We start from the raw sequence: 24,567 nt of genomic DNA on the forward strand, positions 1-24,567 counted from the left end.
ATCTTCAAGAAAGGGAGGAAAGTGGATCCAGCTAACTATAGGCCCATCAGCCTGACTTCTATCCCGGGGAAGATCTTAGAAAATTTTATTAAAGAGGCCATCCTTAATGGACTGGCCGACACCAACATCCTGAGGGATAGCCAGCACGGGTTTGTTGTGGGTAGGTCTTGCTTGACCAATCTCATTTCCTTCTACGACCAGGTGACCTATCACCTCAATAAGGGAGAAGAGATAGATGTCATATATCTTGACTTCAAAAAAGCCTTCGATCTGGTATCCCGTGATCACCTCTTGGTGAAACTGGCCAATTGTCGCCTTGAGTCCACCATGATCCACTGGCTGGGAAATTGGCTCCGTGGTCAGACCCAGAGGGTAGTAACTGATGGAAGTCACTCATCATGATGTCCTGTGACCAGTGGGGTCCCCCAAGGCTCTGTCCTTGGACCCATATTGTTTAACATCTTCATTAATGATGTGGACATTGGAGTCAAAAGTGGACTGGCCAAGTTTGCCGATGACACCAAACTTTGGGGCAAAGCATCCACACCAGAAGACAGAAGGGTGATCCAGGCTGACCTGGACAGGCTCAGCAAATGGGCGGACGAGAACATGATGGTGTTTAACACCGAAAAATGCAAGGTTCTCCACCTTGGGAAGAAAAACCTGCAGCATCCTTATAGGCTCAGCAGTACTACGCTGGCTAGCACTACAGAAGAAAGAGACTTGGGGGTCAGGATTGACCACAAGATGAACATGAGCCTGCAATGCGATGCTGTGGCTAGTAAAGTGACCAAAATGCTGGCTTGCATCCATAGATGCTTCTCGAGCAAATCCCGGGACGTCATTCTCCCCTTGTACTCGGCCTTGGTGAGGCCACAGCTGGAGTACTGCATCCAGTTTTGGGCTCTCCAATTCAAAAAGGTTGTGGAGAAGCTTGAGAGAGTCCAGAGAAGAGCCATGTGCATGATCAGAGGTCAGGAAAACAGATCTTATGATGACAGGCTGAGAGCCGTGGGGCTCTTTAGCCTGGAAAAGCGCAGGCTCAGGGGTAATCTGATGGCCACCTATAAGTCTACCAGGGGTGACCACCAGGATCTGGGTGGAATGTTCGTTCACCAGAGCGCCCCAAGGGATTACAAGGTCGAATGGTCATAAACTACTACAAGACCGTTTCAGGCTGGACATAAGGAAGAATTTCTTTACTGTCCGAGCCCCCAAGTCTGGAACAGCCTGCCACTGGAGGTGGTTCAAGCACCTACATTGAACACCTTCAAGAGCAAATTGGATGCTTATCTTGCTGGGATCCTATGACCCCAGCTGACTTCCTGCCCTTTGGGCGGAGGCCTGGACTCGATGATCTTCCGAGGTCCCTTCCAGCCCTAATGTCTATGAAATCTATGGCAATCACTGATTCATTATATAAGGATGGAAGGAAGCGTTCATGCAGAGGTATAAAATAGGGAAGGTAGGGCTGGAGGTCCTGAAGAATCATAAGAAATTGATGAAAGTGGTAAGGGAGAGAGACACAAGATAGTGCCAGTGGGGAACTTCCTAGAAGGTGTGGGGAGCACTGGTAAGTAAATAACTAAAGGAGGGGATGTGTTGACCTAACGTGGATAGTTATCAGAAATTTCTTCCTGGTAAGACAGGTACAACACAGATGGGGCTTGACAAGGTCATCAAAGTGCCCAAGGGAGAGGTGCTGGGAGGGAAAAAAAAAGGAGGCCTGTTTTGAGTGTGTACGTATGCAAATGGGATGTGGGAAAGGGTCCACTGCTTTCTTAGTGTCACCAAAATAAATCTGTTGAGAGTGCAGGAGATGGTACTATGTGGACTTATACCAAAGGGACCAGAAGAAATATTGTTAAGAATGTTATTAACATGTGTTAATGCTAGTTTCTGAAAAGTAAGAAACCTCTAGGTTCTTAAGGAGTTAGCTTTCACTGAAAGAGAATGCCTGAAGCTGGGGCTCCATGAACTGAAATACTCCATCAAACAGGACAAGGAAGAGATCAGAGGTGAAGAGGAAGTGAAGGAAAAAAGGACTAGACACACTTGTTTCCAGTGGTTACTGAGGGTCAGAGTTTCAGGTGGTTACTGAGGTAATAGTTTTTTCATGGGGCTCTGCATGAAAAGAGAGAGTTGTTTAAGGGTTTTTTTGTGGAAAACATTATATATGTTGTTTAAGAGTTTAATATATATAGTTGTATATTTTGGGATATGTAGGTTTTTTTGTTTTTGCAGTATGAAGTTTTGGTAAAACAAGGATGCTCAATGTGTGAAGCTTTGTAAGTGTAGGGCAATAAGTATGTTTTTAATAAAATTTTTAAATTAAAAAAATAAGGTTCCCATAAGTATGTTTGTCCAATACAGGCTATGTGTTTTATAGTCATATTTAGTGTTGGCTGTATTTAATCTATTTCATAATTGGCTTCCATTACTGAGCACATGCTGCTTTTAGCTGCAGTTTAATGATAGATAATGTATTTAATGAGGTATCCTTGAATGTAAACATAAGATAAGAAGCCTTTTTCCCATGCTGCTTGGGGAGAGATATCTCATCTGATCTTATATTCAACTAAATATGGTATGTGTAGCAGGGGGCCAAACTCAGGGAGACAAGGTAACTTCTGGCATTTCCTAATCTTTAATTGCTTGACTTTGTAACCTTAATAATATTTTTGTGTACTGTGCATATATGGTATACATGTACTTTATATTGCTCGGGATATGGTTTGAAGGATTAGTATGTTTGCACAACAAGGCATTATGTTGCTTCTGTATATTTTCTCCTTTCTGGCTGTAGTTTCTTTGCAAACTAACAATGACAGAAATTCTAGATTTGTATTTGTTAGCCTAGTTACACTCTCATTCACTCTTGGCTATTGAAACACAGAAAATGTATTAGTATTCACAGAAAAAAATAGAAGCTTGGAGAGCTTAAACTGAGCTTTCCTGTCTTCTATGTCAGAAGAAAATACAATTCTGGGACTTATGTCCAAGCAAGATTTGAATTTGATAGTTGCTGCACTTTGTATTATAAAGGACAAGAGGGCATTTGTGAATGTATGCATTTGCCTGAAATAAGGAATATGGCATTAGTAGCAATTTCCATTTCAGCAATGCTTATGTAACAGGGGGTCTTCCTGGGGCCAGTTAGAAGTTGGCCCACCCACTGAGCTAACCACCTCTCTCTCATTCCACACCTTGATAGAAAACGATTAAAATATTACATAGGCAGGAGGATGCCCATTTCCTGCCCTGATTCCAGGGGCATTATCTGCAGCTTTGAAACCTTCCCTACACCGTAGCCTATGCCTCACAGATGGCATCCACATGATGTTCATAACCAACAGCACGACTGGTGCTCCAGGATCCCACAAGGACTCTCACTTCCACTCTGAAGCAGCAGAGCATTGTTGTCATCCTTTAGGTCTTTCTTTCAACCCACACTCAGCCTCCTTGTGGTGGAGGGTCAGGGTCAGGACTTACTCCTAACTCTCTGGCTGAGCCCCTCCACTCAGCCTCTGGCCCAAACTATACCCTCAGGAATCCATGAACATATCTTGGCCTCTCCCCCACACATGGGGTTCCTACTATGCCCACTCTAGGGCCTCTACACCATGCCCCACTCTGGGGTCTTCTTATCATCCTCACAATCAACTACTTACAGGACTGGCCCTTGAGCTGCCCTTACTCCATTTGGCCCCACTCAGTGGGCCCCTCGGACCGCCCTTCAGGCCTACTTCCTGTTCAGCCCTACTCTGTGTGGAGCCACACAACTATCCCCAACCAGGAGCCTCTGGGGTCTTCCACCCCTGTGGGCTCCGGTCGCCGCAGCTGTGCCTGGCCCTTGTACCAACAAGTTGTGGGGGCTAGGGGTTTTTAAGGTGCCCCAACCTACCTTTCACCAGGGTGGTAACTGGCCTGGCATTTTCTGGGGCTCCAACATCACCAGGAGCCCCAGCAGGCCATCCATCCCCAGCAGAGTGCAGTTTTAGGTCATGCCCAGGACCAAGAGCTTCCTAGTCATCCCCATAAGGTCTTGCCCTTACCTCCTAGTATTCCTGCTACAGCTCAACCAAGTGACATTGCTGCTTGGGCTGGTGGCAGCCAACTGCAGCCTTTATATACTTGGTTCTCAAAATGGCTGCCACCACCAGGCACCTGCTGGCTGCCTGACCCAGCCTTTAAAGTGGCAGACACCCAGAGGTGCACTGCCACAGATTATTATACCAGATCTAAGTGGTTATAAAAGCAAGCTGTTCACTAACTGTTTTTCATCCTTAGTATGGTATGTAGTCTCATGCATCAATAAGTGATTTAATCAGAGGAAGCCTTTGGACTTATATTATTTTAAGTGGAGCTTTGTAGGCTCTTTCAACATTGAAAATTATTTAATGGTAATTTCACTTTTCCTAAATGTAAGTTAAAACCATAACATATACATTTACTTCCATGGAAGGATAGCTTTCTGTGACCTCCTATAGGACAAAAAAGTGGCATAAACTGCATTTATTTTCTTTGGCTAGGTATCTTTTTCCATGTCCAGTATACAAGCTTGCTCCACTGGACTGTCTTTGGTCTTCTATAACTTGTTAGTCCTGAGCACAACTCCCAGCCTGTTAAGGCCTCACTGTTGTAGGTGAAGACTCAAAATGAGGGACGCAAAATATGGTGGAAACAAAGGCAAATGCTATTTCATCTTGATAGGCCTAAATGACATTTACCTAGCCACATACATCTCCAAAATGGCATTTCCAGGCATTTACACATAGGTATACACATATAACTAGGCAATTCTTTTCTGCCACATGCAGCTGTTGTTGTTCAGTTTTAGAATTCTTCTTGTCTGCCAGAAGGGTGAACCAGGTTCGATTTCCTGGATACATACATAACTACAACCATCAAGGCACTGAATGTCCAGATTCAGTCAGCCTTTAGATTCTGGCTCAGTGGCCTAAAGGGGGATGGACAGTCTGGGCAGCCTCCACTCTTCCATACTGCTGCCTAGGCATACGTGTTGAAGATCTGAGTGACCTCTCACACATATACCATGATTCCGAAGGACTGATGGCTGCCTACTACTACTAATTTTCTGCCACAGACTCTACACAGCCATAGTGAAGCCTTCTGAGAATATTCAGAAGGTCAAATTCATAATTATGGAAGCATAACTATGTAGGTAATACCACAATCTAAACTCATGTTGCTACATACATGCCACCTAGTCATATAACACTGAAATAGGATCTAGCCATAAAAGTTTGTAAGTTAAGTATATTTTCTGCGCTCTCACTTTTTTTGATTGGATGTAAAAAACAAACAATCAATAGTAAAAGTGAGAAACATGCAATTTGTGCAGCACAGGTAATTAGGTTAAAATGAGTGACGTCCTTCAAAATGAAAAAAAAACTTCATATACTGCTAACGATAGTTACAAGTGCAATAATAGTAGTACTTAGCCAGAGGACCACAAGACAACCAGTACCCCAAGATGACTGTGCTCTAAAGCAATCAAAACAAAAATTTAACAATTGAGGAATATAAACTCAGTCTCTGAGCAGCTACATCAAAATCTCATAATCAGAACTCAACCAGTATATAAGAACCTGTTTGGTAATCAGACCCAGACACTAAAAAGCATGTGCATTACAGTGGGTTAGAATTTTCTTTGAAATCTGTTTCTTTGGAAAATACCAGTTCAACTAGCCGGCACTGTTTTATCTTAAACATTTTATATTCATTGAACTTTCGCCAAATAGAAGCCCTGCATGGATATCTGGCTTTGAGACAGTCTGCTTGCAGGTCTGCTCTGGATCTAGGAACTTTGGAAAATCTGGTTCTGCCATGCTGGAAAGGTCCACCTGGTGAATCTCTCTCTAAGCCATAAATTTGCAAGACCCAGTTGGCAGGCTATCCCAGAATTTGCAGGCCTATCAGATGGATGCTAAAATTTCAGGTTCCTGGCTTCAGGACAATTTAACAGGTCTGTCCAAAAGTTGGGACCTCTGGAAGTTCCAGGTTCTTGGCCCTTGAGAGTCCACCTGGAGGGAATCCAGAATCTGCATCTGAGGCAGACCTGCCAGCTAGAATGACAAAGGCCAAATGAGGATCCTTGTAACCAGGTATGCAGCAAGAAACTTGAAAACCTTGAGAAAAGTGACTAGATCCCGGGCTCTGGGCTAAGTTTCCAGGCTCCCTCAAGTACAGCCAGGACATGGAACTTGGAAGTCATGAAATAGGTACCCGAGGTCTGTGACTCTAGGTTAGTTTGCCTGGTGGGCTGTCCTGGTTGCTGGGAGCTCCCTATTGCAGCTATTGACCTTGAAACCTGCATGAATGTCAACATCTCTATGAATCTGCAATGTCTAGGGAGCTTCAAGTTTAAAGGAAATTAAAATTAATTTTGGTTTTGGTCCAGTTTGAATCTGTTCATAAAATCTAGAAACACTCCTTTCCTCTAACTCTAAAACTAAATGGCTGTGGACCTGCTTAAGTCAGCCTCTTTAGATCTCCAGTAGTTCCTTCCCCTAAGGCCCATGACAGACATTACAATAATGGCATGACTGAGATCTCGGAATTTTATGCTCCATCCCAAGATCACAGATCCTAATGTGCAAGATGTGCATGGCAGGATGTGTAAATTTTGGGATGAGGAATAAAATTCCTCAAATCCAAATGCTGTGACTACCAGGACCTGGGACTGTCCTCTACCTGATTCTGGGGACCAGGCAAGGGGGGGGGGGAGTTGTCCCCCATACCTTGGGGCTGCCCCATCCTGACACATAGATGAGTTTCAGGACTAGGCATGGGTCTGAAAATTGAGCAAGGAAGGCTGTGTCTGGAACCCAGGGGCTGTTCTGTGCCCCAGCCCCAATGATCAGAGCATCAAAATTCTATAGATCTATAATAATAATAGGCTTATTCTGTCTGTCTAGAGCACTCTGACTGGTTGTGTTGGCACCCAATCACAATGCTTACTGAAACAAATTGGAGTGCTCTGAACAGACAGAATAGGTATGTTATTATTATAGATTCTGAGGCATTTCAATCATATATGCAGGCAAGTCAGAACCAGAATGAAGGACCGGGGCCCCTGCTGTGGAGAAGGCTTTGCCAAAGGGAAAAAAAAAAGATGTGAGGGGTCCAATCCATCCTCCATTGAGCCTGTCCACCTCTCCCATGGCCAGGGGGTGAGCTGCTGGTGGACCCTAAGCTGCATGGGGCCCTGGTGCTTCCTTCCAGGGTGGTGGCACCCCCCTGGGACTGCCCAGGTAGGATGCCAGCAGGTGGGTGCTGCCTAGGGGCTGCCCAGGCGAGGTGCTAGCTGCACGGGTGCAGCCCAGCTCGCAGGCAGCACCTACCAGATTCAACAGTGCATGGGACACTGGAAGCCCAGATGTGCTCAGGGAAGCTTGTGCTTGGTGGGTGTCACGGGGGCACTTGGGTGCCCCATGTCTTGGAGGAAATAAGGGCAGCTGCTACACTTTAAGGCCGCCCAGGTGCAACCAGGCAGGTCAGGTGACTGGAAGGGGGTGGGGCTGGGCCTTTATAAACAGCCCAGGCCAAAGCCTAGTAGCAGTTCCTTTCTGGCTGCAGGAGCAGGAGCAGGAGCAGGAGCAGGAGCAGGAGCAGGAGCAGGAGCAGGAGCAGGAGCAGGAGCAGGAGCAGGAGCAGGAGCAGGAGGTTGGGGCCTGGCCACCCTGACCAGCTGCAATGATGCAGGCAAGTGAACCCTATAAGAGACTGTGACTAAGGAGCCGAGTGAGTGTTGCATTATAAGCCGGTAGGCCTCTCGTTTGTGTTGCAGCCGCTTGGCTCGTGGTTTTGTTATGGTCAAACCGGAGGACCGGGTGAGGCTGTAGGGGTGTGAGGAGGCCTCATGGGAGCTCCCCAATAATCTGGGGGTTCCTGGTGCCCAATAGGGCACAGCTAGCAGTGCCAGGCGGGCACAGCGGTTTGCGCCAGTGGTGCGTGCGTTGAGGGGTGTTGACCCCCGCCCTGTGGGGCAAGATGAGAGAGAAGCCCTAGTAGGGCAAGGGACCGAGACGGTGGTCCTGGGGGCCAGGCACGGCTGTGGCCACCTGAGCCCCAATCGTGTGTAGGACCAAGAAAGAGTCCCGGACAGCTTCATAGTGCTGGGGACTCTAGTGCCACAGTGGGCACGGTGAGCAAGCGCCATAGAGGCGCTCTACGTATAGGGGTTGAGACCCCAACCCAAGAGGGCGTGCAGCACAGGAAGCGTGAGAGCAAGGCCCCAGAGAGGGGGCAACGAGCACGAGAGGCGCGGCATAGGCCCCAGAGGGGGCCAAGTAAGGCTCAGACCACCTGAGCCTAAGTTGAAGAGTATTGCTAGCGGGCCCAAGAGGGCCAGCAAGCCCAGGGGCGCCAGGTGCGAGACAAGCCCAGGGGCGCCAGAGAGCGGTGCCAAAGGGCAAGGACCCAAGAACATCTGGGAACAGCTGCGAGGCTTGGGGCATCCTGAAAGGGAGGCAGGAGGCATGCATTGCCCATAAGGCTGGGGGTGAGAGCACCCCACTAGGAACGGAGGTAACATCGACGCGGTGTCAAAGGTGCAAGTAGGCAGCCTCCCATAACTGAACTCATAAGATCAAAGACGTGGCGGGCGAGTCGAGGGTGCTGGATCACCTTAATTGACATGGCAGGGGGCGCTAGGGAGCTTCACGGCCGCTCCCAGGTCCCACCCCGTGACAGTGGGCTTCCAGTGCCCCATGCACTGTCCCCACCAACTTTCCATTGCCTGGGACTGCCTGGGAACAGGATGACTACTCCTGGAAGGTGGCAGGAGGGTCACTGGGTGTGCTGGCAGCTGGAAAAGGCAGCAGGGACAGGGCACTAGAAGCCTGCCAAACCCACGCTTCCCTAAGCTTGCCTGGGCTTCCAGCGCCCTGTGCTCCGTCTTTGCCATCTTCTCCAGATAGGGCCCTTGGAATATCACTGTAAGGAATATCACTAACTTGTTACATGGCAAACTAAAATACATGGGATGTATTTTAGTTGGCTATGTAAAATGGCCATTTAAATCAAAATACACCATTGAATGTGTACACTGTTATGAAATTTAATCATAACATGCCACCGAATGTGTATACTGTTATGCAATTAAAATTGTTAAAAAGGGGCAATTAAACCACTAAAAGGGGCAATTTCCTCACATGTACAAGGGCCCTCTTCTTCTATGGCTATAAACAAATCGCAAGGTCAGACTTTTGACAAAATATGTATTTATATTCCTAAGCCTGTGTTTACATATGGACAGCTTTATGTAGCTTTTTCAAGGATGAGAAGTTTTGATTTCATTAAAATATTCAGTCAAAGGATAACTAAAAAAGTGTTTAAATAGATACTTGTGGAATAAAAACTTAATAGCAAATGTTTTACAGGTTTCTACTAGTATTTATATAATTTCAGTCAAGTATTTCCACATTACTTCAGTATCTTAAAAATAACTGATAGCTTCATTGGAATATTTGATTTTTAAAAAGCAATTAAAGAGGATAAGTACATTGATGAAAAGCTAACTGAGTTCTTTGCATCAGCTTTCACTGTAAAGGGTGTTGGGGAGAGACCCATCCTAGGCCTGCTCTCAGAAACTGTACTTAAGAAGAATGGCTGAAACAAGCTGATTCTTTTACCTGAAGATGCTATGCAGCTACACATTCAGAAACAGCTCAACTGTAAAGTAGCTTCCAAACAGTTCACAAATATCGTTTAAAAACAGCTATTGTTCCAGAGTAGCAAATGATTAGGAAGTAGTAAGTGAATCTCTGTTCTGAAAAAAGTCTCCAGCAGTCCAAAGCAATATAGCCTAGTAGCCCATACAACTGTGTTTGGCAAGTGGCTTGAAACCATAACTAAAAAGCAGAATAACAAAACATCTTGAAGATCATGATGTTCCAGCATGGCTTCTGCAAAGGAAATGTGTCTTACTCATCTCTTTGAATTCTTTATACATGTTACTATAGAAGTGAATAAAGGAGAATCAGTTAACGTTACTTTAAATGTTCTCAAGGCATCCCACTGGATGCTAATGAAAAAGATAGGTAGTCATAAGGAGAAAAGCAACTTATCATCACAAGAAGAGAATCAAACAAGATGAATAAGCAAATGATATTTAATATCCACAAATGCAAAACAATATAAGTAGTAAAAAAAATAAAATGAAAAAATTTTAAAATACACCTACATATTCTAGAATTCGAGATTAGCACTGGACCTAAAGGAATGTCTTTTCAAAGTGTCACTCCAGTCAGAACGTAAATGTTAAAGTGAATAAATACTTCTTTCATGTGATGTTCAGCTTGTTGAACCGTGGAACTCACTGCAACAAGAAGTTCTTAACGAGATTCAAAAAGAGACTGGATATTTAAAGAATCACTGCAAAGTAGGAGTGGAAGGAACCACAGGATGTCATGGAGGCTTAAGGCATCCCTAACAAGTGTTTGTCTAATCTGCTCTTAAAAAATCTTCTACACCTGGAGATTCCACAAACCTTCTGGGCACCCTGTTCCAATGTTTAACCACCCTCATAGTGAGGAAGTCCTTTCTAATATCCAACCTGAATTTTTTCCTTGCTGCAATTTAAGACTGTTGCTCTTGTCTTGTCCCCTGCAGCTACAGAGAACAGTCTATCTCCATCATTTTTATAACCATCCTTCAGATATAGGAAGACGGTTATCAAATCCCCCCTCAGTCTTATCTTCTCCAGACGACATAATCTCAGGCCTTCCAACTCTTCCTCATGTTTTCCAAACCTCTAATCATTTTTGTTGGTCTCTGCTACACTCATTCTAATTTGTCCACCTCTTTGGTGAACTGAGGGGTCCAAAACTGGACAGTGTACTCCAGATAAAGCCTCACCAACGCCAAATAGAGTGGGAGAATCACTTCCCTTGACTTGCAAGTGATGCTCCTGTAGGTAAGAGTAATGCCTTTCCCCTCCCTTCTCCCTGCCACAAGAGGAAGCTCATATTTAGATTATAGTTCACTATAACCCCCAAATTTCTTTCTGCAGTACTGCAGCCTAGCCAGTCATTTCCCAGTCTGTATCTGTGCATGCTATTTCTCCATTCTATGTAAAGGACTTCACATTTGTCCTTATTAAATATTATTCAATTTAATTTCAGAATATTCCTCCAGCTTATCAGGTCATTCTGAATCCTACTTTTTGAATGTCTGTCATCCACAAATTTGCTAAGCGTGCATTCAATTCCATCCTTCAAACCATAAGTAAGGTGTCAAACAATACAGAATCCAAGACAGAACCCTGGGGCATCCCACTTGATATTTCATCCCAACTAGACACTGAGCTATTGAAAATCATGTTGAATCATTGTACTCAATACCAGTTGTGTTCACTTGGCAGTACTGTCATCTAAACTATCCCATTAGCTTGTTAATGAGAATGTTGTGGGAGATGGTATGAAAAGCCTTGCTAAAATCAAGGTATATCACACTACCCACTAGCCACGGCCATCAACATCTGCATTGTCTTTTGTTCTCATAGAGGGGAAAAAAAGCCACATATCAATATAGATTCCTCATCATCTTCTCCAGATGCTTAGAAAATGATTCCTTGGTGACCTGCTCCATGATCTTTTCAGGTGTTGAAGTCAGACTGATCTGTCTGCAAGTCCCAGGATCCTTCTCCTTCACTTTCTTAAAGATGGACATTATATTTGCCCTTTTCCAGTTATCTGAGACCTCATCTGACCTCCTCAGATTTTCAAACATCATAACCAACAGCTCTGAAATTACCTCAGCTAGTGTCTTCTGTACCCTAGGAGGCTTCCCATCTAGTCCAGCTGATTTGAAAAACTCCAGGGATGCCTATACAAGAGCAGGGAGGCTATTCCAATGCACTGTAACTCCAGCACATTGGAGCAGACTCAGTTAATTGAGTCTGCTGAAGTGTGGCAATTACCATGCTCCAGCAACCTCCTGCACCTTATATATCAGTATCGCCACACTTCAAAATGGCAGTGGGGGCACTTTATCTAAAGCTTGTTGCATGAGATTTAGATAAAGGACCCCTGACACCGTTTTGAAGTGTGGGGATGCAGCTGCAGGAGACACTCCTGGCACTTAAATTGGAGCAGCTCTGAGTTATGTATAAACACCCCAGGTTCCCTAAGTAATCCTTTAACCTATTCTTCTACTATTTTAAGCTGCTTATCTCCTCCCCTGCCTGTCCAGTCAACCACGTTCATTAACTGACAGCTGACCTTATTCATGAAGACTGAAGTGTTTTTAAAAAAAAACAAAAAACAAACTTTTAGCTTCCTTTGCATTATCCATTACTAGATTGCCCTGTGAACTAGACTGCCCTCAGTAAAGGAACCTATACTTTCCCTAGCCTTCCTCTTACTTCTGACATAGTTGTAGAATGATTTTTTTTAATTTCATTTTACTTTTCTTTCTTGATGCAGCTCAGTTCATGCCTTGGTCTTCCCAATTTTTCTCCCTGAATGCTCATGTAATACTTTTATACTCTTTCCTAGTAGTATGGCCCAAGTTCCTACTTTTTGTAGGATTCTTTTTATGAATTTTAACTCACTGAAATTTGCTGTTTAGCTTGGCTGGTCTCCTTCCTATCCTTTCTTTGGACTGGGACAGCTAGCTCCAATGCCCTTGATATGGCCTCCTTAGGGTACAACTAGCTCTTCTAGACATTACACAGCTAAAAATCAAGAATAGTCAGTCATCCAAATTCTTTATGGCAAAAATCATTCTGGCAGGGATACCAAGGGTATGGTGCAAAATGCAACATAAACATTAAACCCCTGGGATATAATAGAAATAAAAAGGAGAAACCTTCACATACCCCTTGTGCTGGCATACCTCCCAGCCTGGGCTCCTTGGGAGCTCCCTGAGCCTTGCTGTTCCTACAGGCAGCAAAGCAGACAGTCTAGCATCCCTGGGTAGCTCTCCTAGGCAGGAGCTCCTAACCCTGTGGCTGGCAGGGCTAGACCAGCTGGCCAGCTCAGGCTCCGAGCTTTTACCTCCTAGTCAGGAGGCTGCCACGGCTGCCTGCAGGTGCCTGCTAAACAGCCTTTTTAGCCTGTTGCCCCAGCAACCTGCAGTGCTGCACCCTGCCCAGCCTGCGGTGCTCCCTCCCTGAGCTGCTGCTGCTTCTCTTAAAAGACAAGGGACCCTCAAGCTCTCTGTTACAAAGAGTTAGACAAGGTTTTGAATGAAATATATTGTTCTTCAGGTGTCCTTCAATTTAGTCCAAAAATATATCACCCAAACAAATCCTTGCCTCTTACAATATTCTCCTTGACATCAATCCCAAAACCATCTGGAGTTAGCTGCCTAAAGAGCTCTGAAGAACTTGATTTCGTATATGCTCAAGTCAGCCAATATTATGCCATTATTCTGGGGTCTACTTCAATTATTGTTGAAGAGAATCACTTTTTTTTTATATATATATGTTCCAGCCCTCCTCCTGCAAATTATAGGCTGGGAAAAGGGGCCCTCTCCACTCTTTTGCCTCTCGGTCATTGAGTTGATGTCCCCCCATCTTATGCCGTCTTTGAACACTTCCCTAAAATTTCACACGATATTTTGCAGTAGTAGGACCAGTACTTCCCCACCCTGCCTGCTGCATAGCGTTATGAATGAAGCTGCAAATGTTGATCCCCGATTATTTTAACTTTTTAGCTACAGTATATCTTGTGTTTAAAAATAAAATCCCAGAAATGAGCTAATGTAACTGTTGTTTGATGAGGAAAAAGCTCACGATCCAACAAAGCATATAAATGATACTATTACTCACGTCTTTATAAGCAATAAGAAAAAAAACCAAACACGTATTTTGCTGGGATGAGGCCAAAGTGAATTAAAATGACTTAACTGCACTAACTGTGCTGTTTCTTTGACTTTTTACTTTCACCTTCTGGTGGTGAGAGAAATAATTTACATTATGGAGGTAGACTCAGTTTGCAGAAAGCACTGCAATTAACATGGTTCATTACTGATTTGTCCATCTTAATCTTTATACTGACATGTGATGTTGAACTTAGAGATATGTTTGTTGTAGCATATGAGCTATGGAAACCTGCTTTCAATCAACTGCTATGACATGTGATAGTCAAAATCGGAAACACAAAAATTTAATCAGTTTTAATAATATTGCTAGGTAAAAAATAATTCTAAGACTACTGCATGGGCTGTTGTAAAGCATGTCATAAATCTAATCTATAACACTTTGACTGCTGGCTTCACTAACTTCCTTACAATCTGGGTTTTACAAATGTAGTTAATATGTAGACTTGTCAGTATAAAAAAAAAAAAAAAAAAAAAGTGGTCCTGCCGTTATCACGAGCACCCTAAAACTAGGTATTTTACCTGTGAGCTGTAAGCAATCATCACTGACAGATTCTCTCAGTCCCACAGGGATTTGCTGTCAGGCTAAGCTGGAGAAAGAAACTGACATTGTGTTTCTCTAGTATGTTTCCAGCTGATTTGCCTTCTGGACAGTGAGAACTGTACACAAGTGTTTGAACCTGTAGGTTTTTTTTCCTCAGTGGTTTTCATCAAGTGAGGCAAATTAGACCTGAGATCAGCAGGTGAAATTCACTGAAGTCACAACACAAAGTCCAGTATGCAAAATTGAAGTGTACCTTGTTCCTAATACATCTAATGTAGTTTAAGAAATCTTCACTCCACGTAGGCTCAGTTGTGGACACTAATAAATGAAGGTAACTTGTGAGTTGTCAGAAATAAAACAGAAATTTGGATGCTTCAAAATAAACTAGATAGATGTGATTAGAGTACATAATCTGTTGGTATCATTAATGAGTTCAGAACAATATTTAATTATCAGTGAATGCATATAAAACACTTCTTCTGTTGATGCATAGGATTACTTTTAAGTTAGTTTGATGGTACTTAGCACTGTGGATCCGTGCTTCAGGTTTTAAAAGTGAATATTTCTACTTTTTTTTTTTTTTTTGCCCTGTAGATGATGTAGGGAGCCTTGGAAAAATAAAACAGTAAATATAAATTCAACACCAGATATATTACTTGAATAATTAATGTAGATGACAATCTGCAAGTATCTGGAGGTTGGCAAAGTTCTTGTAAAAAATAAATCAGGCCAAGACAACAAAATTCATTTTATAAATATATTAACAAGCTTCATGAATAAAATGAAGTGGACTCAGTATATTTTTTTACCTGAGCAATGTATTTGATGTGATTCCACAAAACCAATTTCAAGAGAACAAAGATAAGCTTGAGCTAGATTATACTCTAGTAAAATGAATAAATAAAAAAGCAAAACCCTAAACAGTGAGACCAATTATTAATGGCTCAATATCAAGATCAGCTCAAGCATTTGGAAGCATATAATGAAAGGTAACCACAGACACATAAGAGAAAACATACATATCCCAGAATATAAGTTCTACCAAAACAATACTGTTCTCCTCTTCCCCACCAAAATCAGTATTTTACTAATACAGGAAATCTAATCCAACAGAAATGTGCTTGATAGAACTGGTTGATTTTACTTTTCAAATTGCCAGCCTCTCTTATAGCCTTTGATCATCCCACCTCTGTCAATCATCCTTTCAACCAAGCATCCTCACAGAGGTGGTGTCAATCATCAGCCATTGTAATCAAATCACTGATCACTTCAGGAGAGGTGACAGCTACTCACTGGCATTTTCCCACCAAACCAAGTTACATAATTTAAATGCAACTGGGCATGCTCAGAAGTAAAAGTGGGTCATTACATCCTGTCAGTTCAAAGGTTAACAGTCTCTGAAACCTTCTGACCTTCCCAGCTACTGAACATGTGCAATGCTTATGCAAACTGCCCAACTTTACGCAAACTACTTAGCTCTGTGTAAAAGCTCTAGACAAGCCAGGGGACCTTCCAGCTTGTGGCCTAAAAATGGAGATAAATTAATACAAAATAGTTGTCAGATCTCAAGAACCAAGTCCTCCATCATGAACCCACAGTCCTGTCAAGATAAAGTTTTCATTAGTTCCAAGCTTCAGTTTTACCATCAGTAAAATAAACCTGATAATAATATTTTACACTTACAAAACACTCATCTTTACATCTTAAAGTACTTGACAGTGTATGTTCATTTTCAGATAATGTACAGCTAAGCATGGCGACCCAAAGCATTTCTCAGAGACTCTGTGGCCCATCAGACATGGAATGGTTGTGTCCTCTTATAGATCTGGGATCTGTCCTTAAGTCTGACACAATGGGTAAAAACTGATGCCAGGAGCTCTTCAGCTTATGGCCACCAGAAAGAGACTAGCTTGCTAGCCCAAGCCTCAGGTTTAAATCCTCCCAGGACCCTGCTCCCTTCCAGTCAGAAGACTGCCTGGGCTGCCTTCAGGTGCCTTTTAATTGGCCTCATGACCCCACTGCCACAGCGACCTGCAGCTGCTGCACCCTGCCTACCACGCAGTGCTCCCTTGCTGGGCTACTTCTCCCTTAAAGAAAAGGAGAGCCCCAGGCTTTCTGTTACAGTTATCCAACTCATGTTCCATTAATGTGTGGCTACTCCCCACAGGTGAGCCACCCAAGTTGCAGTCCTCCAGCATCCTAGGATGAAGTGTCCCCTCCCACAGCTTCTGGTTTTGTGCGGACAAATTTTTCCAGAAATTTCCCTGAACTCTACTGTTCAGGAGATGGTTCTAACACCAACCAACTCCCCCTTCCACCCCCAGTGGTGCAACACCATTCAAACAGCCTGCAGAGCACATGCCAGCTAGCTAGGTTGCAGGACATGGAATTGTTCCGGAGTGGGGTCTGGGAGGTGTGGGAGAAACAAGGTAGGGGGCCAGATCAGGTCCCCATGTGCTGGGGCTTCCTTCTCAGAGCAGGAGTAGTAGCTCCCAAAAAGCACCTTCAGCACCTTCCCTCTACCCCTGGAAGTATGGCTAGCACCACTCATACCCCAGTCCCAAATTCCAATTAATTAAAACATGGGACATTCTTTCATTTCCTTCCTCTTTATTTCTTTTAATTTTTTTAAACTTATATTTTAGTTTATCCTTCAGTGGCTGACTTCATTTCAGTACCCTTACCCCACCCCATTTCCTTTCTGCCTCCCATTTCATTACCCATCCTCATCCCATTAATTCTTCTCCCAGCTTTATGTTCTGCCCCTCCTCCATCTTCCCAAAATCCATCTCTTATACCTACAGCAGGGATAAAAGCCTGTCTTGGCTTACCAGCCCTGTAGTAGCAATTCACAGCTGTAGCTCCAAGTTAGGCCCCTATTTGTTAGCTTTCCAGAGTCAATTCACAGTGGTGCAGGTGAGGGACAGTCAAGAGAAGGTTTTTTAGCCTGAAGGTGTGACTGCTCCAAATTCAGGCTAGCACTAAGACTGATCAACAATTGAGCAGCTTGAAATGCAAAGTGTAAACAAGGCCCACTGTATGCCCATGCCTATTCTGATGCAAATCAAAGCCCTGAACAATCAGACCTGGGATAAATCCTAACACCTTTTGAAGTTAATAGGATTGCCTTCTGTGGAACTAGGATTTCATATGTAGTTTGTCACTTTCAACAACTCACTTAATATCTCTGTATCTCATTAAAATTGAGATACTTTTATATTTGTGTGCATCCTAAAGAAGATAGTATGAGGCTTCACTACAATATGAAGCATAGATAATTAATGGGCAGACTGCCCATTAATGTTGCCCTTATTCATGTTGATGAGGACAGTCACACAAGAAACCTGTGCAACTAAGAACCCCCAAACATGGGTTAAGATTGCATAGTCTAACCCTAAAACTGTGAAAGAGGTGGTAACAGAATTCATGAACCTTAGGCTCCCAGATCTATGTATATTCTTCTAACATAACAGGAATATCTGGGTGGTAAAGTGGGATCAGAATTTTGTAAAAGCAATATCCATTTTCTCTAGAAAGATACTGTTGCAATTTTGTCTATATTTTTTTTTCTTATTTTTAAAGAAGGTACTTGCTTCATGTACATCAGAGACTCTACTATTTTTGCTCTAACTTTATTTTTAAGGTTACCCTTAGGCAGAAATCAAGCACAGAGCTTTTCCACCTAAAAGGTGATAGCTCCAGAAACTTACAAGCAATTAGGAAGAGGGAATGATAATAGAAAATGTTATCCAACCTTAACTACAGCAGCTCATTAGCACAACCTCTCTCTAAAAATGGATTTTAAATCACCTATTTTCATGTTGTTAATAACATTTATGCAAATGTGCCTTGTGTGTTGATGTTAATTTTTGTTGTTGTTTATGATTAGGTCATTCACTTGAAAATCATTCCAACTTGAAAAAGGAGAGAAAACACCACATTATCTGGACAGTTTAAAAACCATCTGCTAGGTTAATTCAGATGATTGTTGATTATAACATTTCGGTAACATTCCAAGAGCAATATATTCACAAAAGGACAACAGGGGTGATGAAAGATTTAACATTCATGATGCAACCTTATTTAAACTTAGTCATAAGACCCAGCCAGAATCACAAACCCAGCCAAAAATATATTATAGTATCAGCTTTGCATTGCTGACTCTGTGGGCCAAAGTCGCCAGTTGCTTTGCACCATTCAGATGGTATGGCCGGTGAACAGAAACTCCCTTTCTACCAGGGAAGTTTTCATTCTTAAAAGTTTGGCTAAGAGGTTGCGGAGATGACTCCTGTGCTAGTCCCCCGCCGTACCTCTAGCGCTAGGGGGAAAAAAGGCATGTTGGGAACACGGAGAGGATATGGAGAGGGTATACTGGTACAAAACTCCATTATGCTTCTTATTCACTAGTGTCAGGTTTTTCAGACCCTCATGTCAATAGAGATACTTAGAATGCCCTCAGATGCCCTATCTTGCATCAGATGCAAATCAAAAGACTGTAATGAACTCATCTCTGTGTTCATATTCTCTATCCTACCTGCTAAACTCAACTTAGGTGAACAGAAGAATTTTGCTCTGTATTCTTGCACTGAATTGCTCTCACAAATAAAATATTTTAATTCATTGCACTGTTACTTGAAATATAAAATACAAAATTTCAAATACCTTCATGTTTGTTCAGAGGATCCTGAAAGAAACTAACTAAACAAGTCACATTTATTACTTTTTTAAAGAAGCCCTTTCAGTGCAACGCCTGTCTCAGAGAATATTGAATAGGTGTCTAAGCTTCAACCTTTCCAGCAGGAGTAAAGCATAGATATAAATAACAGACACTGACTTGGTGAATTTTAATCATGAATGTGACAATATTAGAGAGAGAGCAGAATAATTTAGCATAAAAAATATTATTTTGCAATAGAACAGTTTAAAAACAGGAGCTATTCCATCAGCAATAATCAGTTGGTACTTAATATGTTATATGCATGTCAAGCAGAAGACAGATATGCATTAATGTGTTTCTAGTGGTCTCAGCCCCCTTACTAGTGACCTCTTTCAGAAGTTTATTTTGAAAAGGAGATCTGTGAATAGACTGATTTTTTTTTGGAAGTTAACTACCTTTCCGTTCTGCTCCAACTAAAACAGTGGGGAAACATACAGTTACAATCTGATATATTTGTCTTGGTACCACAGTGGGTTTTTTTGGCATCTAAGAACATTTTCAGTTCAAGTTTAGTAGTCCTGTTAAGTAAGAGAGACATTGTCCTAGGTTTCTGTCTCCCCAACATTTAAACCATTGATGAACTAGAAGTCTGAATACTTCCTCCAGTCTGAAACAGTAGAGAGACAACACACACACTCCAAGCTGGATTTCCTCCTACTTACATGGAAGTAAGGGACGGGGGGGACTACCGCCACTGCTGGCCCACTGAGCAACCCTTGGAAAGCCAGCAGGCCAAGGCACTTAAGGGAGCCCACCCCTGCCCCAGCCCTGGTACAATCTGTGGGCAAGGCAAGAGCCCCCAAGGGGACACTTGCCTGCCTGTACACAAATGCCAGGAGCTTGGAAATAAGCAGGAGCTGATGCATCAGGAGCTGATGTCATAGGGATAATGGAGACCTGGTCGGACCCATGACTGGACCTAGACCTAGGCACAGGGGACACAACGGTGGGAGTCTACTACAGACCTCCCACCCAAAGTCCTGAGCTTGACCAGGAGTTTGCCCAGTAACTGGCTGAGGCTGCATGATCCAGGACCATGGTTGTCATGGGTGATTCAATTACCCAGACATCTCGTGGGAGGATCACTCAGCAAAATCTGAGCAGTTGCAAAGCTTCCTCTCATGCATGGATGAGCTCTACCTGACTAAACAAGTCTATGGGCCAAACGAGAGGCAAAGCGCTGCTCAATCTGGTACTGAGGATGACCTAATTGGTGACCTAGTGTTCGATGGGAAGCTGGGTGTCAGCGACCATGAGCTGATCACCTTCACCATCCGCTGTAAAGCTGGCAAGTCAGTAAGCAACATGGAAGTCCTTGACTTCAGAAAAGCTGACTAGGACAAGCTCAGTGAGGTCCTAAGGAACCACAACCCCAGGGGGAAGGGAGTTCAAGAAGAGTGGTTGCTCCTCAAGGGAGCAATACTCAATGCACAAGCTAATTAGATTCCACCTTGGAGGAAAGGCAGCAAGAGGGCACAGCAGGCCCCCTGGATCTCCAGGGACCTAGCAGACCTCCTGAGCCTAAAAAGAAAGGCCTACAAAAGATGGAGGAGGATGGGATTCACCTCCAAGGAGAAATGTTCTGCACTGGTCTGGTCCTGCAGGGAGCAAACCAAGAAACCCAAGGCTGCAACTGAGTTCCAGCTAGCTTTGAGCATCAAGGACAATAAAAAGTCTTTTTCAGATATGTGGGGAGCCAGAGGAAAAGCAAGGGCAACATTGGACCCCTGCTGAACCAGATAGGGCAACTGATGCCCAGGAAAAAGCCAACCTATTAAATAGGTACTTTGCATCAGTCTTTCATCAGTCCCATGGGACGCCCATGCCCACTACAGGACAGGGAGGTCTGGGTGAGGGAGATCCCCTGCCCTCCATTAATGCTGACCACGTGAAGGAACACCTTGAGAAGCTGGATACCTTCAAGTCAGCCAGCCCTGACAATCTACACCCAGGGTACTCAAGGAGCTGGCAAGCATCATAGCCCAGCCCCTGGCACAGACCTTTGAAAACTCCTGGCACTCTGGTGAAGTGCCCAAAGACTGGAAGAAGGCCAATGTGGTGCCTATCTTCAAGAAAGGGAGGAAAGTGGATTCAGGTAACTATAGGCCCATCAGCCTGACTTCTATCCCGGGGAAGGTCTTGGAAAATTTTATTAAAGAGGCCATCCTTAATGGACTGGCCGACACCAACATCTTGAGGGATAGCCAGCATGGGTTTGTTGTGGGTAGGTCTTGCTTGACTAATCTCATTTTCTTCTACGACCAGGTGACCTATCACCTGGACAAGGGAGAAGAGATTGATGTCATATATCTTGACTTCAAAAAAGCCTTCAATCTGGTATCCCGTGATCACTTCTTGGTGAAACTGGCCAATTGTGGCCTTGGGTCCACCACGATCCACTAGCTGGGAAATTGGCTCCGTGGTCAGACCCAGATGGCAGTCACTCATCATGGTGTCCTGTGATCAGTGGGGTCCCCCAAGGCTCTATCCTTGGACCCATATTGTTCAACGTCTTCATTAATGGTGTGGATATTGGAGTCAAAAGTGGACTGGCCAAGTTCACCAATGACACCAAACTTTGGAGCAAAGCATCCACACCAGAAGACTGGTGGGTGATCCAGGCTGACCTGGACAAGCTCAGCAAATGGGCGGATGAGAACCTGATGGTGTTTAACACCAAAAAATGCAAGGTTCTCCACCTTGGGAATAAAAACCTGCAGCATCCTAATAGGCTTGGGAGTGCTACGCTAGCTGGCACTGCAGAAGAAAGAGACTTGGGGGTCATCATTGACCACAAGATGAACATGAGCCTGCAATGCAATGCTGCGGCTACTAAAGTGACCAACACACTGGCTTGCATCCATAGAAACTTCTCAAGCAAATCCTGGGACGTCATTCTCCCCTTGTACTCGGCCTTGGTGAGGCCACAGCTGGAGTACTGCGCCCAGTTTTGGGCTCTCCAATTCAAAAAGGATGTGGAGAAGTTTGATAGAGTCCAGAGAAGAGCCATGCGCATTATCAGAGGTCAGGAAAACATACCTTATGATCTTGCTGGGATCCTGTGACCCCAGCTGACTTCCTGCCCTTTGGGCAGCTTAGTTTGAATTCCAGTGGAGCAGGTCAGCCAGTCTGGCTTAGAAGAGCCTCCTCCCCAGGGGAGAGAGGTGGAGGCCATCTCTTCCCAGCAGCTCGCTCCCTTTCTTGCCAAAGAGTGGGCTGTGGTCATGGAAGCCAAAGCCTTCCCTATGACACCAGTTCCACAGTCTTTGGTTAACTATGTGGTTCCTCCTCTCCCTCTTCAGCCCATACCCCATAAGCGTATGATTCGATTCGGAGAGATTTGACAATTCAGCCATAGACACAGCTTTGTTTTTTCTACATACCTTGAGGTACGAGACACGGCTTGTGAATGCTGAGATGGTGGGGTGGATGGAGTGTCCCACAGAAGTGGGGGGGGGGGTCCTCCCCGTGCTCGGTGACAGACCCAGAAGTGGACTAGACGTACTTCCGGTCCATTTCCAGGTCCTCCGTGGAGCACCTTGAGGTACATACAAAAAACATATAAAGCTGTGTCTGTGGTTGAATTGCTGATTCTCCAAATCAGAATCGAATCTTCAGATGCAGATTTGGCCGAATTGAATCAGGTCAGTGATCCAAATCAGCTAATCGAATTACTGTCCCCAAACTGGGCCAAATCACCATCCCCCAAATCCAAATCAAATACTGCCCACTTCGCACACCTCTACCCCTGGGGGATCTTTTTGGAGGATCAAAAATAAGAAATCTAGCAGTATATTCCACAAAAGAAATATGTACGTATAATTTAACATGCTGATACTATAAGCCATATTGCTTTTCTTTAGGTTACACAATGAAATGGTTTCTAAGTGATCTCTCCACATTTAGTATCTGGTCTGTCATGGGTCCAATGTATTTTTATACTGCATATGCACAGCAAAGATACCTGTTGGTTTCCTTGTCATTCTAATGAGATGAGGAATTCAACTTAGTTATTATAGTAAAACCATGGACCATCATTTGTCAACTTACATCACAAAGGAGATTTTAGAATCTGACTCTCCAATACAGTTTCACTTGAACATGGTTCTTCACAGATGAAGCAGTGGTGCACTGTAGGAGTTTGCAAAACAGGCTGTATTCAATTTGGATTCAGCCCAAATCAGGGACAATGATTTGATTTGTTGATTCAGATCACTGGCCAGTTTGATTCAGCTGAATCCGAATCTGAAAATTCGATGCTTATTCAGAGAATCAGTGATTCGGCCACAGAAACAGCTTAAAGTATTTTTTCTACATACCTCAAGGTACCAGGTGCAGCATGTGAATGCGGCGATGGTGGGGCAGATGAGCATCCCACAGGAGCACGGGGTGGGGGGGGCACTTGCTCAGCAGTGAACCCAGAAGTGGACTGGAAGTACTTCTGGTCCACTTCCCAGTCTGCTGCTGAGCACTCAGGGGCCCCCCACATGCCCTCCTCCCTGGCTTAGCAATTGGCTGTGGGGGGAACCTGGGTGGCCACCCATAGTCAGGAGGCACCAGTTGCTGAGCTGGAGGAGTTTGGGGGAAAGGGGCCCATGTGCCCCCCAGCAGACCTGGAAGTGGACCAGAAGCACTTCTGGGTCTGCTGCCAAGCATGCTGGGGAGCCCCCCACACTCCTGTGCTTCATCTGTCCCATCATACATTAGCTGCCTGGCACCTTGAGGTATGTAGAAAAAACATTAAAAGCTGTTTCTACGTCCGAATCATTTAATCTTCCTAAATTGATTCAGAGGGTTCTGATTTAAGTCAGAGAGATCAAAGGGTCTCCTGATTCAATTTGGATTCAGAGATTTGGCCACCAAATCAGGCTGAATCTCTGCCGAATCAAATCAGCAACTGAAGCTTCACACAGCTGTAGTGTACCGATTATCCTACTTAGCCTCATTTTTGTAGAACAGTAACTCAAAATAGAATGTAATGGTGAACAGTGCTAGGATTTTGGAGAAAAAATAGCCTAACGTGTTACCTCTGTAAGGAAGTGTAAATGAGAAACAAAGATTGCATCCCATAAGTCCTGGGAGAAAATATATGGTGTGTGTGAGATGTGCACTTCTGAGGAATGAAGCTTAGAAGAATCTAATCCCAGTTAGAAGTTCTGAGTAAGCCTTACTGTGCCTTCTTTTATTAATAAGCATAAATCCCAAGGAGAATTGACTTTTACACAACCTGTGGGCTATGTTTGTAGGACAAGTTAACACAGACACTGGTTCATAATGATGAAATGGCAAAGATTTTTAAATTTATAATTTGCAAAAAATAAATATTGTATCCTGAGTGAGGTGAGTGATGTGCCCAATCAAATCATACAAGAAGATCTCTCAGAATTGTCTATATTATCTACATCTGAGAAATGAAATTAAAGTAAGAAGAAAGATAGAGTACAACAGGATATGC

This window comes from Crocodylus siamensis, chromosome 3 (genome assembly GCF_052110815.1).
Source record: "Crocodylus siamensis isolate JL-2025a chromosome 3, ASM5211081v1, whole genome shotgun sequence".
Lineage (NCBI taxonomy): Eukaryota > Metazoa > Chordata > Crocodylia > Crocodylidae > Crocodylus > Crocodylus siamensis.